The sequence below is a fragment of the Tympanuchus pallidicinctus genome, unplaced genomic scaffold, assembly GCF_026119805.1.
Source record: "Tympanuchus pallidicinctus isolate F22 unplaced genomic scaffold, pur_lepc_1.0 scaffold1, whole genome shotgun sequence".
NCBI classification, from domain to species: Eukaryota; Metazoa; Chordata; class Aves; order Galliformes; family Phasianidae; genus Tympanuchus; species Tympanuchus pallidicinctus.
The window spans coordinates 102,298,015-102,315,621 of NW_026294618.1; the positions used below are offsets into that span (position 1 = coordinate 102,298,015).

General features: G+C 39.0%; 1 long non-coding RNA gene across 1 annotated transcript; it reads right to left on the minus strand.

The window, feature by feature from the left end:
- Positions 1–1,003: 1,003 nt before the first annotated feature.
- LOC128076351 (uncharacterized) lies at positions 1,004–15,631 on the minus strand. Its single transcript, XR_008204359.1, has 2 exons — positions 15,593–15,631; positions 1,004–2,373 (listed from the first exon to the last, which is right to left on the minus strand). It is a non-coding gene; the product is annotated as an uncharacterized LOC128076351 (long non-coding RNA).
- Between the last annotated feature and the right edge of the window lie 1,976 nt (positions 15,632–17,607).

Sequence of the window (17,607 nt, forward strand, 5' to 3'; positions counted from 1 at the left end):
GGCTGCATTACAGAATACCCATGCACTCCCCTCCCCATTCTCAACAACAAAGAGGCTGAAAGACGTATTTTTAATAGGCCAGACCTGCACTCACGTTTTTAAGGTGAAAGGGACTTAAACTCCAAAGCATTTGGAGCACTTTTGAAAACTGGCCTTCATGGTATTACAGCACAGAGCAAATAATACCTACACATCCTTAAAATGAGCCGTAAAGCTATCACATAGCTTTATACTTTGTAATAAACAACTTGCGAATGAAATTCAATACAGCCTCAGACAAAAGCATCTTATAAAATCAGCCATCCTCGTGAAATAATGGCAGTATGTGAATATGTGACATTTTGGTCAGAAGCTTCAGACAAATTATCTATACAACAGCTTGGGGTGTCCATTGATAGGGTTTCTTCATTCGTCTTGGAAGTTTCATCACATATGAAAGACATCAGTATAACCTGTTCCACAAATCCACCTGAAGAACAGTTATCTTTCAGAGCAGCAGAGACACAATCTACCGTAGTCCAAGTGAGAACATCTCTATTTCAAAGAGTGACTCATAAAAGGCAAAGCATTAAGCCAAAAGTTTCAGATCTAAACAAGTCTACAAAGTTGATGTTAATAAAATGAATCCTGAGAGATATTAATCAGGGCAATAAGGCAAGTTCTGGAGTCCACTTGCATTTCCCTTGCCTGTGCAACAGCAGTGGAACAAGTACAGTCTTGCTGCTGTGCTGGAGGATACGATGATTGAAATTGTCAACTGACTAATGAGCTATTAGATTAGAAAAAGTTGTTTTACCAAAATAACACAGGGCTATAGCAAGACATGTTCATATTACACAGCTTTAAATGACGTCTAGGCTGATTGATTTGAGCAGTCTTCACTTTTCTTACTTTGTGCAAGAACCCTGAGAGCCACCTCTATCTCCTCCCTTCTGCCTGCAACCCCTTGGGCCAAGGGCTAAGAAAAGCAATGTGATGTATTCCCAGCATTGCTGATTAAGGATGTGACGCCTTTGCTATTATTATTTCTGATGAAACTGGGGCAAATCAGGACTTCAGAAGCAGATCTGCAAGCTGTACGTAGCACAGGGCCAAAGATCAATGTGTCTGAAGCAGAAGAGGGGGGAGGGGGGGGGAAGACATTTTCTGTACCAACAATAAGCTGTGAAGAAACTTAATCCTCAGAGGTCAGATGTACATCTGAAAGGCCTGGGCTGCCTTTGTATCAGAATGTAACAACATTAGCCCTAATGACTTAATAGTTTTGCCCTTGACTTGTGTCAACAGGACCCTATCTTATTACATGGTAAATTAGTTGCTTCCATTCTACTCCATTCTGCTGGGTGATGGGAAGCATTTGTGGCAAAATTGGAAATGTAGCCCACTGTGTAATAGTGTTGCTTAGTAGTACACAGTAGTACTTTAATTTCTGTGGGTGTGTTGGCATAGAGGAAGGCTGGACGCATAGTGGGGAAGAAGATGCAGCGTTTGGCATTCAGGAACCACAGTCACAAGGAAGGCATCTCCTCGCTCAGTGTTGTGCAGTGCCACCTAAGGTCACCATCTGCTGCAGACATGGAGGGGTAATGAGCTAGGGTCAGGCGTAATGATGGTTGGCTCTAGGTAACAGAAGAGGCTTTCTTGTGCTCCTTCTCTTCTCAAGGAAGTTTGCTGCATTTAGAAACTCGTGTCACATCCATCCAGGTTCTGAAGCTGCCAGGAGACCAGGGCTGCATCAACACCTGGTTACTGAGAGCCCTTCCTGCACAGAGCAAGGATAACCAGGGCTTTCTGAAAGTGCTGCTCTGACAAGGCAAGCATCTCCTCCATTTAAATCAAGAAAACCCCTGTTTCCTGATTTATCTGTCTTAAAAACTGCCTTCTGAGTGCTAGACAAAGGGTTAGTTTTCACAATGCACACAAGAAGGGAGAGACATGCTTGTACGGTTATGTAAGTCCTCTTTAAGGAGTTTTACAGGCAAGTGAGATGCGGCTCCAGACACTAGACTTTTAAATCATTTAAAGCTGACATAAGCTGATCCTGTGTGCAGTTCATAATCATGTTTTTACTTTTCAGCTCTGACAATTACAGATTGTTTGTACTGGCTCCACAAGCACTCCTATTCAGCAGTATTGTCAAAGTCCATTCATCCCAGTCTCACAGCAGCACAGTGACTCTTTGCTTTGCCAGCCCCTGTCCATAACCTTCATCCAACTGTAACCGGCCTCGAGGGGAGGGCCAGGGGAGCCTGCAAACAATCCTCATCTGCCATCTGGGGTAGCTGCAATTTCCCATGTTTCAATGTGGTTTTCAGCCTGTTTCAGCTTGGCAGGAAGAAGCCTGGCATCCTCTAAGTGTGTTGCACTTGCAACCTTTGAAGATGTTCAAAAGGAAAGGAAGAAAAATAAATGAAAGTTCTTACCATTTTGCATGAAGTTGCATGAAAAGTCTTGGGGCCTAACTTGACTGGAACTGTTTTAAGTACTTCTCTGCTGCTGCAGCAGTGCGTCATATGAAAGGCTTTGTTTGGCACCTCTCCACAGTTATAAATAAAAAACATATTTATCTCCAGTCATGCATATAATTTAAAAGTCGGACAGAAGAAACCTTTTTTCTCCTTTTAAATCTGTAGCAAGCCCAAGATAAATTCTTATAATTTATTTCTTTTAAAAGGAGGAAAAGAAAGAAAAAAAAAACAATAAAAAAACCTCGGTTATTTGGAAATCTGGAAAACAGATTATTTCTTTGGATGGAACAAAGTGTGTGTATGTGTCATCATGACTTTAAACAGTTCCATGGTTTCCCATGGAAATACTTAATTGAAGCTAATAAGATGTGGAGTTATCAGTGGTTTGTCATGATAGATTTCATATGGTCTTTCCAAGACATTTTATCTCCTTTCAGACTCACTGACCTAAGACTGTCTGAACCACCACAGATACTAAATTTAAGCAAAACCCTACTGAGAAATAGAGAGTGGACAGGAGCTTGGGCAAAGCCCTCATAACTGTGTAACTCGAGCATTCAAACTTCCAATTTGTAGTACATGTGACAACCTCCCACAGAAATATTCAACTCTAAGACTTGTTTGCCTGTTAGCACTTACAGCATGGGTCAGAAGTCCTTCCTTTTAGCACTATGCTATTGGGAAATAAACTATTGTCATCAGACTATAGATCCTAACCCAAGCCTCCCCTAAACTCCCATGCTTCATGTGCTGATTCTACAAGCCCTCCTGCCTGATCTTCAGAAAACCAGGACCATCTTCTGCTAAACATGTCAGTCAATCACAACAAATACATACTAAGAACTTTTTGACTACTTTATAATAACAACAGAAAAAAAGTCATGCCCCTCATACATCCTGGTTTAGAAAAGCAAATCTCTGCTCTGTTTGAGATGGCTATATAATACCCACAGACAGTAGTACATTTTAAACCATGAGCATGTATCTACTTAGCCTTCAGGATAACCAGTAAAGTTCTGTGTGTCACTTGTCATCTGCAAAGTGCAGGTGCTTAATAAACAACTTCATATACCCATTTCAGATAATATCTTAAAACAAAAAATATGACGAGCCAATGTATCTGTGCAACTATACAGTATTAAACTGTTCTGAACTTTATGGAGGAGGAGAGGCTTTTCATAGACTGATAGCAGCACAGTTTACAACATGCTTTAGGTAGAGGCAATTTGAATAACTTTGGCACTCATTTCATACCTACATTTTAGGTAATTAATGGAAGTGTCTTTCTAAGATTGGCCAAAATTAAACAGCTTATCACTGCTGTTCTTCAGCTGGAGAAAATTGTAGATCTTTTTTTTGCATGACCATCTTTTGCTCTCTGCAAGTTTTCTTCTGCAGTCTTATTCCCTGCTCCTTCAAATGCATCCACTGCATATGTTTCTTTTTATTGTTAACATCCATTTCAAATACACCATCCCCACTGATAATGTGAAGTACCTGCCTATGGGCTGTCGGGTCGGTCAGCAGCAAGCACACTGCACTCATTAACCTGTGAACAACTTTGGAATTCAACTTCCACTGACCAAGACTATCCTTAGAATTGAAGAAATTGCATGTAAATATCACGATACATAAAATGCAAGCGATGTAGTAAAAACCACAAGACATTACTGCAATTAGAATTATTTGAAGTCAACACAGAGTGAACCGTGTGATAAAACAACTAGTTTGCGGCTGCTTATGGACTGGGACAGCCTGGAGATTTAATATAATCTCCTATAGATGGAGGACAAGGTACAATAGCTCTATGCTCACTCTCTAGCCAGCAGTGTGTGAAAGATATTTCCTGACAGCAATTCCTGTTGTGGGCATCCCTCCCTGGGACACTTCAAACTACCCATAAAGAGCAAGGGCAACTGGGCTCCAAATTCAGGTGTCTCGTGTAGTTAGCAAGAAAGGAACCCAGTCTGAACTGTTTGGCATACTTCTGCTGCCAGACTGTTTCCTCATAAGACAGTCTGTAACTGTGTGTGTGTTCCTTGAAATGGAGAAGGGCATAAGATTTACAAGGTTAGCAATGTATACTGCTGTAAGCAGCACGCACACTCAGATGCTGTGGGATTCTTTACCAGTTCAAGTTTGCATACATCTCAGCATATGGATGAAGTGAGCAGAGAAGAAGCAAGCCTGATTGTAATTACATTAAGCACTTTGGCAATAAGGAAAAGTTTGTGCTTGTACACAGATGGCTTTATGTTACAATGCTATAAATGTGCCAAGTTTCATGGCTTCACCACATGATGCAGCAAAGGAGCATGATCCAAAGTCTGTGCAAATCTAATGAAAAACTCTCACTGACTTCACTGGATTTGAAGCAGGTTTGTAACTCCACTGGACACACCTGGCCAAAGTGCATAGACTTATGTAGTATTTTTGGATCAATTCTAGTCCAATGGACCTTTTTTAGCCCAAGGATTTATGCTTTTGAGACTCTGTTTTCCTTAAATGGGAATTGAATGAAGTCCGCTTTGGGTTGATTAAAATTAATTTGACTACCTCGTGTAGCTCTCATCTAAGCTGTACATTTAAACTCTGCACACTATACTTCTTGGAAAATATCTGGGGGAAGAAAATATTAAATTCTTATTCTTATGAGGCCTCCAGAGTCCTTTTGGTGCTTTTGATTCAAGTCCTCCTTTCTGTGACCCTCCCACCCCTACTTACTTCATGAAGGTAAGAGATCTTTAAACTTACTCTGAAAGTTCTTAATTTAGAAAAATAAACAAAAATTCTGTCAACTCATTCCCCAGTGTCTTACCATAACTTATTTTAGAGTAATAAATCTTCACTCTGACAGCTCTCTGATGATGCATTACATTAATACATCATAATGACAATACACGTGATATATTATGGATGTATTTTCTAAAAGGGATATCACCTATACATTCCATCTTCCAAGCACAGCAGAAGATTGCCTGGGAAAAGGGGGGAGGGGAAGGAAAAGGATGTTTCTTACCCAGAAGGCAAAACCTCACAAAGAGAATTTGGAATTAGGGTTGATTGCCCTTGTTAAAATACCAAAGAAATAAATTGCCTTCTCCAGACCAACACCTTTTATCAGTAATTCAATAATATCAGTAATCTAATCAATTACCTGTTTGTTCCTAAAGAACTGATATTCTATCTGAAATAAAAAAGGGAAATCCTGTAATACACTCATATCAGCCATGGTAAATACTGGAGAAACAGACTTTAGGAAATAATCACAAAGATTTCAATAGAGTTGACAGGCTGTGATGATGTGAGGTGCAACATTTAAAAGGGTAACTAGGGAGATCCACAAAGAGAAGTGACTGTTAGCTTTAGTGAATAAGCCGGCAAGAGTTGTGTGCACTCCAAAGAGCCACCCAATGAGTGAGACAAACCAAAATCTTCCCAGTGCCTGGACAAGGCGATGACAGGGCTTTTCAGTGGGAAATGAAGTTAAATTCTAACATGGGTATCTGCTCTTCCACAACACCACAGTGCACACAGTAACCAGATCATAGGTTAGTATCTGCTGTGCAAGGCTGTGCACAAAGACAACCCTAGCCTCAACCAATTCAACTCAGTTGCCAAGGTTTATTATGCAAAATCAGCCACTGGCTAAGAGACCATTGCCTGGAAAAACTGAAGCAAAAACTTTCTCCAAAGGCTTATCTTGAACAGATGAGCCGTGGGCTGAATAGCACAAGGCTTGACAGGAACCTTTGACAATAACTGGTTCAAACCACCATGATGCACCTGACTTGCGTGCAGGTAAATCTGACAACAACTTCAATGCTCCTGCTCTTGGCATAAAGAGCTCAATGGCAGTGAGAGCCTGCCCTCAGCCTACCTGTAAGCCTTCTCTTTTCAGAAACACAGTCTTTCCCCCACTGTCAGGATACTGAATGCTCAGTATTCTGTTGGGAGCATTTCCCTGAGATACCTGGAGAACTCTGAAGTAAGACAACAGATTTCTATCTCCTACATTTTTTCCCATTAAGCCCTTTCTTATCAGGTTCTCTTGGCATAAGTTTTATTCTCCAGCACATACGCAATTAGCATTACAAGAAGCTACAAAAACCCTTCAAGACATCAAAAGGTTTCATATTGGAAATGGGCTTTTAACAGAAATAACCTACAACGTTCCCAGGACATGCTCTTTTTAGGAATGGCAGGTGAGGGCTTCTGGGACTAAATCTCTAGAAGAGAGAACCATGACATTTGCATTTCAGATCTGTGTTCTGGATTTTGGACCAGAAAAAGTCTCACGTTAATCTTGATAGCTGTAAAATCTTTCCTGGATTTTTCCTGAAAACTACAAGGAGGAATGAAAAAAAAAAAAACAACAAAAATCAACAAAAAACAAACCAACCAAACAAAAACAACAACCAAAAACCCAACAGGCTTCTGGTCTTCTGGCTTTTTAGGAATTCTGATAGCAACCTGATGTTTCGGTGAGTTTTGCAAAATACTGTGGACTTCCTTTAAAAACACATTGCTGTTGGCTGCCCACATTCCACAAGTATCCAACGTCATTTAGGCCATGAAGTTTCTTGAGGTCTTATGCTGCGTGCAGCGGGCAGAACGGAGAATAGATGTCTTCAGTAACCTCACTTCTTAGAGACTTACCCACAAGTACACACTGTACCACTGAAATGGAACGTGAAGATAAATGTTCTGGCATGGCAAATACTCATCTGCATCTCTGCGCATTTCACAGCATTAATGGGAAGAACAGCACATGAAGTACCTTCTCTCTCTGCTTTGTCTCAATGATGCCATTCCGGAGAGACAGATCCAATACCTCTTTTCAGAAAGCACTTGGAGGCCTGAGGCATTCCTTTGTTGGACAATCAGCTTAAAAAATGAACAAAAAAAACCCCAAGAGATTTAGTGGGAGAAAAAGATTTTGTCATTCAGATTCACTGCAAAGTGTTAAAATAAGAATGAAAATCAAAAGTAAATGTATCTGAGCATAAATTTCAGTGTAGAACCAACCTTGCTGATAAGCAGATTGGGTTTGAACTTGTCGCACTAATCTCAGTCCCAGTATAAAGTCGTGCACAAAGAGTGACCTTGGATATTGCTGTTTTGACTTTGGTAGAAGCATTGGAGGAAAGAGCCCCAAATTCCTGGTGGGGACTGGCAGGTCTCAGAAATGCTGAAGATGGAAACATCAAGAGTGTATGCAGTATGAAAGGAGTGTTGATGTTACTCTGTTAGAAACATGAAAACAAGCAACAAAGCCCAAAGCAAGGGAGTATGATAACCACATTCTCTGAATGTGAATGGAGTTTTCTGAAAGGAGCTTATTGACCTCTGAGTCTTCAATCTACAGGACAGATCTAAACTATGATGAATATAGGAAGCTGCTATGAAACAGCCATGGTGCCATGCTAACATGCCAATCTCCTGAGGGTTGATTATAGGCAAAACCAAAATGGTTCGAATGGAAATTAGCTGATATAATCAACCCTACCAAATGCACTGACAGTTTTCTACGACCACTTGCAAGAGCCTATTTTAATGTTATTTTTGCAGCATAACAACCAGCCATCAGTTTCTGGATACTACTGCTCTGAGCCAAGCAAACTGCATTATCAAGTCCCACCAAGGCTAAATTTTTTGGACATGCCAAATGCCTTCTTACAAGAAACAAAGAAAAAAAGGAAAAGAAAAAAAAAAAAAAAAGGAAAGAAAAAGAAAAATCAGTGTCCTCAACAGAACCAAGTAACACATTTGTTAACTGACTGGTGCTGTGGCCAAGTGTACACTTAGCAGTTATATAAAAAACACTCCTTACTGACATTACAGCAAAGACAGTGTCCTACTTCTTGTCAGCAATACAAAAAATGTTATTTTGTCTCCTGCCCGACATACTCTGCTGTCTCAGGCTACAGTGAGCTGGAGAAATAACAGCACAAAAGCTTTTCAAAGATTCTCCATGTAAACAAAGCAGAAGTCTGTATATTTTTCTCTGACGTCTTCTGTTCTTAGAAACAACTTTTGTTCTTTCCATCAAACATAGCTCTGGATGGGATGTTGTAATCTCAGTTGATGTTAGAATCTAAAGTATTTTTCCTGCCTTCACTTGTTCCACCCATCAAATACACATAGCAGAGTTCTGTTTATTCTTTCACCATCTTTTGCCTGATATTATTGTGAATATTCAAGAAGTGCCTCAACTGTATTGCCTTTCAGGCAGATAGTGACTTCTTACATTTACTCACACAGTCACCAAAAAGGTGTTTAAAAGAAACTGTGAAAGGAAGTGAAACAGGACATCTTTATTAGTAAAGCTAGCTAACTCAAATGATGTTATTAGAACGTTCTTCATTATTTCTCCTTACATGTTAGCTGAGAAGCACATGCAGAAAGTCCTGTTAACCATCATACAATTCATGGATCTGTATTACAGTTTAAAAAATTGCTCAGCTAAAGTTCCTAGAAAACAAAAGTGAAATTACCCCAAAGGAATCTCTGTGTTTCAAGACAATTTTCTTGCTGAGTTTCAAATATTAAAAGTCTCCCAATTGTTAAATAAAGAGCGATGAGAAAATGCGTGCAATTTTAATTTCCACTGGGATTATGCCTGGTGTTGAGACAATCGTGTTGTTAGATATTCTTCTAAAGACTAAAATACTATTACAGTGTCTGTGAAGGATGTTATGAGGAAGAAAGTAGTGAAACAAAAACATTTTTATCCCAGCTTAGCTACTTGTTACGCTTTTCGCTTAAATTGCTTGAATTAGATAGAATTCATGCAAAGCTTTATTAACCATGACACTTAAGCTCAACCTATTTTAAGTGATGCACCTATTAGGTTATCTTTGTTGTATTTAGTTTAGGGTTGATATGTCAACCAATGAGAAGCCATGCTAGCCTTGTGGGTATTTATAAAAAAATGACAAAATGTTCTCTTGTTCATCACACCATCAGTGCCATAGCAACAACATATCTTAAAATCAAGGCTGATGTTCATGATGCTCCTTACAAAACCACATGTTAGAGATATGGTTATGTTTTTGCAACACCTGTGCATCTATACCTATCCCCGTCCTCTGCAGCATGGTGCAATTTCCAGTGCTTTCAGAAGATACTTGCAGTGGGTCTGAAAAATGGAGAATGACAACAAAGAAGCTTAAAAATATATCATAGTCTTGAACATAACTAGTTCATAATCCCTACCTCATAATTGGGCACAAAGGAAGAGACATACTAGCTATGATAGATGAACTATCACAGCATATTTGTAAGGAGGATTTTGGTTGGAAGATGACTGACTCAGTGGGAAAGAAATTAAAGGCATTTACTAAATAACTCTACTGTCGTAAACTAGAATTGCCAACAGTGGCTGTCAAAGTCTACTGCTGGGAAAAAGAAAAAAAAACAAAACCCAAAAATTAACAAAAATCACCCCATGACTTCACTTCTTTCATTGTTTCGTTCATCTAAAATGTTTTAACTTGGAGGAGAGAAAATATTCCTAAAGAAAATAATTATTTACCTCATAAACATGTCAGTTTTTAACCAACGATAAATATGGCAATACCAGCAAAACTGAAAGCAAGTACAGACAGTAATGTATACTCTAGTTCCTGCCCTCCCTCAGCAAGGTCAGCAAAATAAGACAGAATCTTCCCCCTTCAAACTCATTTCCTTGCTCTCACTTAAGTGTTCCATCTTAACAGCTCACAGAAAGCTATAAAGTCTTTTTCTCTCTTATTAGTAGTATCATTCAGAAATATACCTCGCATATACGTAAGGATGGGATAAAGAAAATACTGGTTTTCATCTCACAGCATTTTCAGTCAGTTTTCACTAAGGATACTGCTCGCTAGGAAATGCATTGTCCACCCAAAGCCTAGGTAAAACCAGCCTCTTTCAAATCTCCTTGTATTTAATTGTCCTGATGTAGGAATTTTCCAATGGAGATGTTCAATGGGGATTTCTCAGGCTAGAGGGCAGCTGGTTTGGTTTGTATTCTTTCCTGTAAAATTGCAAATCTGTTTATGTAATGGGTAAAGTCTAGGCCAGCAAATCACATTTGAGGATCATGGCCTAATACTTATCTGAGTATAAGGAATGGGCAGTCATAGGGATTTTACTGTGCGTTTGTTGACTGGCAGCTGCAGAGCTAGGAAAAGCTCTGAAAGTGACAGCAAGTTTATGTATCCTGGAGATGTGGAGAAAAACAAAGGGGAATAGGGAAAAACAAAGGGAAAAAATCTAAGCAGTAAAGTCAACATTTACTATATGCTAACCATATTTCTGGTTTGGGGTGGGTTTTTTTTGGTTTAAGAGGAAAAATAATACACTCTTTTTATCATGTTCATTATGTCTGGAGGTAGTATATTTAAGCAGAGTAGAAGACTGGGTGATAGGAGTAAGAATCTTATGACACCATTAATAGATGAGAATTTCAAAGCCAACCAAGAGATGGGGGGAAAAAAATCTTTCTGCTCCCTGCACTATTGACAGATTGACAAAAAAAGACCTCTTCCATGTCTTGACGTTTCCAAAGACACATTAGAAGAAAACACTACAAGGCAAAACAGTGCCAAACCAGGCACCTAGGCAAGTGCTCCAGCAAAAGCCATCACAAAGCCAAATCAAGAGTGGGACCAAATCCAAAATCAGTAATGTGAGTTGTAGAAGGACTGTACCTTCCTCCTCTCTTCTGGCCTCTAATCAAACAATCTGTAGGACGTCAGTCCACCTGGAGGCTCACATTGGTCCAGGTTCCTTACGTTTCCATTAATGCTCGCCTAGCGATGAATAGGTTTCTCCAGATGAGCCTTTCAAGACCTGTGTTCATGAGGCAGAGAGTGTATAAAGCAATTTTTAACAGCCTGTATCCCTGATAAGTCCCATTTTGGTTTCCACAGGACTGGTCTGTGGCCTGGCAATCCTATGCTATATCTCTAAGTTTCTCCAATGTCTCATTTTTCATCCAAGCAAGTTATTATGATTTCAGCTACAGCTTGCAAAGAGGTCAGCATCCAGCTCATTTCTCTTAAGTGGCCAACAAGAGGTTCTGCAACCCGCACAGCCAGAAAGTCCCTCTCTACTCTGCTTCAGAAACACTGTACAACTTGACATATTTTGAAGACCCTCAAAAAAAAAAAAAAACATTAAAAAAAAAAGTATTCAGAGTTTAACATGCTTTGGGACAGTTTTGCATGTGCAAGGATAGCAGGGAGTAATGGAATGCTCAAAATTTGAGAAGATCATTGGGAATAGAACAGTCCACATTTTGTCACATGACACTGCAGCTTTCAAAGTTGTAAACTGTAGGAACAGAATTTACATTTAGAGATGAAAAGCAAATCTAAACAAGTCTTTGATGAATTCTGCACAATGAGGAGTGTTGCAGAGCTCATGCTGGTGGAAACAGAAGGGGAAGAAAAGCCAGTCCCTGAAACGGAGTGGGACTGGGGAAAAAGGCAAATCCATTCCTCTCTGCTCCATGAATTGTTTGTGCAAACGGTAGGTGTATTTGAACTCTAGTCTCAAACACAGAAAACAGGAGATTAATACTCTGCTTCTGTCCTGCCTAATGAGATTGTAAGATCTCTCATTAATTGTTTGTCCCAGACATAGCACAGCTGAGACCAGACCTCCGTTGGGGCCCCTCTACTTCATGATGCAATTAATGCACATAACCTCTTGCCATTTATAGTTCTTGAACCCTCATGTGTAATGTGTGCTAGGATGACAACTTTTTGTCATCAGTATGGTCTCACTGGTAGCAAGCCTGCTTTCACTTTGCATCTTGTATATCTACCTGTTCTGTGTTATAACCACCACAAGCCCCTAAATGCTAGAACTGATGGAAAGCAAGAGCATCCTTCTACAGAAGGCCAGAAGAAAGCATAAACACAAGACAGATATCCACAAGCATACAATGGGCCAACTCTGCCTTATTTTACTTACCAATAAAGGTTAGTTGGAAAGAATGTTAAAACTTGACTTCAACAATGCCAACTTCTCACTCCGATGACAGTGAAATTCTTTGTTAGGACAAGGAGGGTTTTAATGAGTCATTCTATCCCACCTAAACTTTCCCAAAACCATTTCTATTTCTCGACTGAAAAGGCTTCTGACCACAACTACTTCATCATTAGAAAAATTGCTATGTTGTGCCAGAGAGTTTTCAGTCTGAGCATTTATTTATTTAATCTGTGTACCCCTCTGAGCTAACATCCTCTTTGCATTTAGTAGACAGTAGCAGGGCATGCTAAATAAAGGCTGTGTTCTGCTGAAACTGCAAGATGAAACACGAGAGCCCTCCTAACTTCAGGGAGTTTTGCAGAGAAAAAATAGGAAGTGAAACAACTTTAAAAAATGCACATTTTTGTAATGCATTATAGCTTTCATTGCTTTTGCCAAAACTTCACTTTTAAGAAGAACCATCTGTGGATTTGATTTCTATGTTTCTCAGCCATAAGTCAATGGAGGACTCAATTTTAAGGCACAAGATCTATAACATACAGTGTGAATCATCTCTTGTCTGCATATAAGATAGAATATATAGATAACATGCTTAGTGAAAGCTTTATCACCAAGGAAACACATTCTTAAGCATTGAATCTAGCACCTTCACATTTACAAGTCACTTTGAAAAAAGTGCCAGCAGTAAATAAGTCCATATTCGTAACTAGAAATATGTGGTATCTATCATCCATGTCTATTGTAAGAATTACTCATTGCCTAAGAGTGGCAGTGGGCAAAACCCATTTGTAAAAGTTCAGAGCTTCTGGAGATTTGGAGTCCGATCTACCAAAAGTTAATTGTTTCAGAGAGATAATAATTTTTTGGTAATTATGTCCAACCAATTCACAAGTAACCCATCAGAAAATACATTTTATCTAGTGCCACTTGCTATTTCCTAAAGGTCATGGAATCTCTTTTCCTCACCTCTAACAGCTCACCTTTCCTGGGTGCACTATGGGGAAGCATAATTCCAGCAGAGTGGAAATTCAGTCAGCAAATGAGGCATCGACATAAATATTCATGTAGGAAAAAAATCTTTTGAAAAAATGTTGAGAAAAGAGAGTAGGTAAATCACAGCATTCTCAAGAGACCACTAAGATATGCACTGACAATTTACAGGGATTTGCTTAAAATTTTGCCTACAGAAGTATTATCGTACATATCGACTGACCAGATTTAGGACATCTCTTGAACACTGGGCACTTGGCAGAGGACAGAACATGCTCAGATGGCATGTGGCACTCATTTGTCATAACCTTGATTTACAGACTGGGAATTAGTAAGGGAAATTAGTCTGCATATTACTCAGGGAAACGCTTATCTCCTGGTAAATAGGCAACAGTTGCTCAGTTGTTCTAAATACTAAATTTGACTCCATATCTAGGATTATCTCCCTATTTCCTACTTCACAAATTAAGGACCCGATATGAATGCAAGCCATGGGACAATCACATGAATTCACAGGGACTTTCTGCATGTACAAAGTTAATTTTCTGCTTAGAATGTGCACCGGACATCATCCCATGGTATAGTGCCAGTAGAGTTCAGCACAGCTTAACATGACAGTGACTGTTTCAGAAGAAAAAAAATACAGAAATATTTTGAAAATTCTTGATTGCAACTTGCTTTGCTTGTGCCTGTGGTCACTGGTGTTTATAATGACCTTGGTAGGAAGAGAAGGAATTTGATGCTATGTGCCTTTAGAAAGCCAGCTCTGAAAACACACAATATATTCAGAATATTTGGGTCCCTGTAGTTAATCTTACAGAGATACTCATTCATAGATACCTTTCTTTAATTGAGAATACTTCAAATTCAGTTCACATCTGGCTTGTAGTTGTTTCTACGAGGCTAACTCAGTATAAATAGATGAAGCCATTTGCCAACCCAAGGCTCAAATCATCAGCAGACATAACAAAATCCAGTGCCAACAAGTCTATGAGATGTAAAATATCAGAATCTAGCACCAAAATTTGACCATTCAGTGAGGAATGAAATACAAAGGATTATTTTAAAGACACTGACCATGAAGAAAAAGAACACCCACTTGTAATGATGCAAACTTGAACTTTCACACCAAATCTCAGTAAATATTACTGCACTGTAATTGAGTTCATCGGGTTCCACAAGTACACTCATACTTCCTGGATGATTTCCATCAGCATTATGCAAAGGAAATTATTGTCTACTAGGAGGTTGCCTATGCTAACCCAAGACACATCCTTTAAAAATGTTTATTTCACACCAGTTTGCAGCTTTTCAGATCTCAGATCTCTCTAATCAGTGACCAGAGGGCTAGGACATACACCCCTTTTGTGAGCACAAAATGAGAGACAATGTTAAGATTTCCTCCTTTTTTCCCTTTTTCTAAAGAAAGCCTTTCATTCAACCCCGATGCCATAAAAGAAGGTGATGTCATAATTTATGATATTAAACCGGTTACTAAAATGTCATTACACAAGTGATGTTTTAATTGATGATGTTAAACTGGTTAGCAGCAAAGTGTCAAGTGTCGCTTTCATGACATAAACTGCCACTTATTATTATATAATATCAATTATTCTCTGGAAAACTGCATTAGATTCGTTATTCCTGAACCAATGTAGTTGAGGCAGGTTCATATTTTTTTAAACACTCTTCATCCAGTTCTCATTATTAGTAGTAAAATATACTTTGGATGCAGTTTAGACTTTCATAACTTTGCCTTTGAAATATAATACCTATCTTTTCCATTTGCCCTTACAGCTGCCCTAAGATCAACAGCAAGCGAAAAAGAAAGCAATGAGATAAATTTTATAGCCTTAACTGAATTTGCCTTGTTCTCTAATCTTACAGAAACCAAACTTTTTTGCTGAAGGTAGACAAAAATAACAAAACATAATTTTAACAGTAAGTTAAATATAGAACATTTGGATATGCTGACAGGATGTTGGTTACTACAAGCCCTGCTTTGACGCTCCATCTCCTAAAGCTTTAGTGTCCAGCTGCTCTCCAAATTCCACTAAATCTTATTCAGGCACAGAACCAAAAAAGCATATTAGCATCTGAAATGTGTGTAGCCAAATCTTAAAAACTTAATCCCGTTTAGGGGTACTTACAAGGAAAAGCAACAAGTTTAGTTCTTGTATACTCTCCGGGTCCAATAGGGCTAGATTGATTCACTGCTGAAGCTGATCTTATCTAGTAAGTTTATAATATTTCCTTATGTCAGAGCCACATTATTTATTTTTTTTTACTTGCTGCCAGTGACACATCTCCAGCTAACTGTCAAAGCTGTTCAGAGATGCCCCGATAACAAATTAGATGCAACATTACAGGATGAGATTTTTACAGGCAGTTCCCAGCTGCAATTGCATCTATTTTATATGAGGATATGCTCACATTAACAAAAAAAACATCATGCAGAACTATCTCTTGGTCAAGACTGTCAGCAGATTCAGAGAAACAGTGAAGACTGCAAAGACAGTAGATTTGCATGAGCAATCAGCAGCAAGTCCAAAACAGACCTTCTATCTCAAAGAACGAGTGCAATCTCAGACAGCACTAAGGGCAGAGTATTTTTTCTGAAAGCAAAACACAATGAATCAAACCACATTTGGCCCTAGCAATAAAGTGATGAGTCCTGGAGTTTGGATCGGCCACGCTACCACGTTTATAAAGTCCATGAGAAGGGTAACTTGCAATAGCACACATTCTTGGTTTAGAGCAGCAAGTTGCTCTAGTATAGGCAACAAAACAGGTCACACTATAATTCTCTTGAATTACTTTGCACTCACACCTGTGATGTTCTATACTGAAACCTGGGTGTGGAGGCAGCTAAAAGGACCACACTCCACTCTGTTACTTATTCTTGCTAACGTGGACCAGATCTGTTGGCACATTTCAGGGAGAGGTCTGGGAAGACTGATCAAAGGAGCTGTGGAAGATCCCAGGGAGAAACTGCAAAGAGGCAAGGGAGAAACACGCTAAGAAACACTCAGAAACACACATGTGATTTTCATTAGGCTTAATGGAGATGCTGGAAATTAATCTGCAGGGCAAGGCTTTGCAAACTTACCTCATGATTTCATCCACGCAAAAAGAATCTGTTGTCTTCTTTTATGTCTCTTGTACTCAATGTGGTTTTGCACGTAGTGCATTTTGGTATTATCCCACTTTTCCCACCTTCCCAAAAATCTTAGTGATGATTACAGAGTTGAGCTGTCCAAACAGAACAAAACGAAACAAAAGGAAAAAGAAAGAAAGGAAGAAAAAAGGAAAGAGAGAGACTTAGTATTGATTATCCACATGTAGCAGGTATTTTATTACCCACATCTCTCTAGATAGCATTCCACTTGGCAGATCTGGGGGATATAGAAATTCCATGAGATAGCAGATCTTTAATGCGGGTGATCAAACAGTGCCAGAACCGTGTTAATACTTGCTATCATGTCTTCTCTATTCTCACTGGAATCAGTAAATATTCTCTTTTTTTTTTTTGCTACAATTTTTGAAAATACACTTTCAAGCCAGAGAGAGCTTGCATCAGGCGTACAAGCAATGCTTCACATCAGTCTAATTTACACAACAAGTCAGATAAAATCTAAGCTTTAAGTGTGCACACTTGTCGACATGAGAGAATATTGAAATCCTGTGAGACAGATGCCTCTTACGACAAAGATGAGGACAAAAATTCTTTCACATCCTCTGTAGGCTGAAGCTGCCTATCCACATAGTGGCTGCTCTATGGAAACACAGCCATAATGCACAGCAATGCTGATCAATCTGTAACACAGCCCCAGCTTTCCTTCTAACATTTAATCGTAGCTGAAAGAAGGAATCCAGACACTGGTGGGTTTTTTTAGAAGTTATATTATAATTTATAATTGGTTGTTAATTAATGTCAGATCACAGTGGAATTCCTATGGAATTGTTTAGTGCATTCTCTGTAATTACCAGTTATAATTATAAATCTCACTGGAATGAATAACACAGGAATTCCAATAAATGATGACGACCTTGGAAGACTTTTTGACTAATAAAATCTCTATGTGTCCTGTATTCATCTGAAGGAATTTTAGAACAGTAGTCTCCACCTGGAGCAGGATGTGTTTTCCATGATACAAGATTCCCC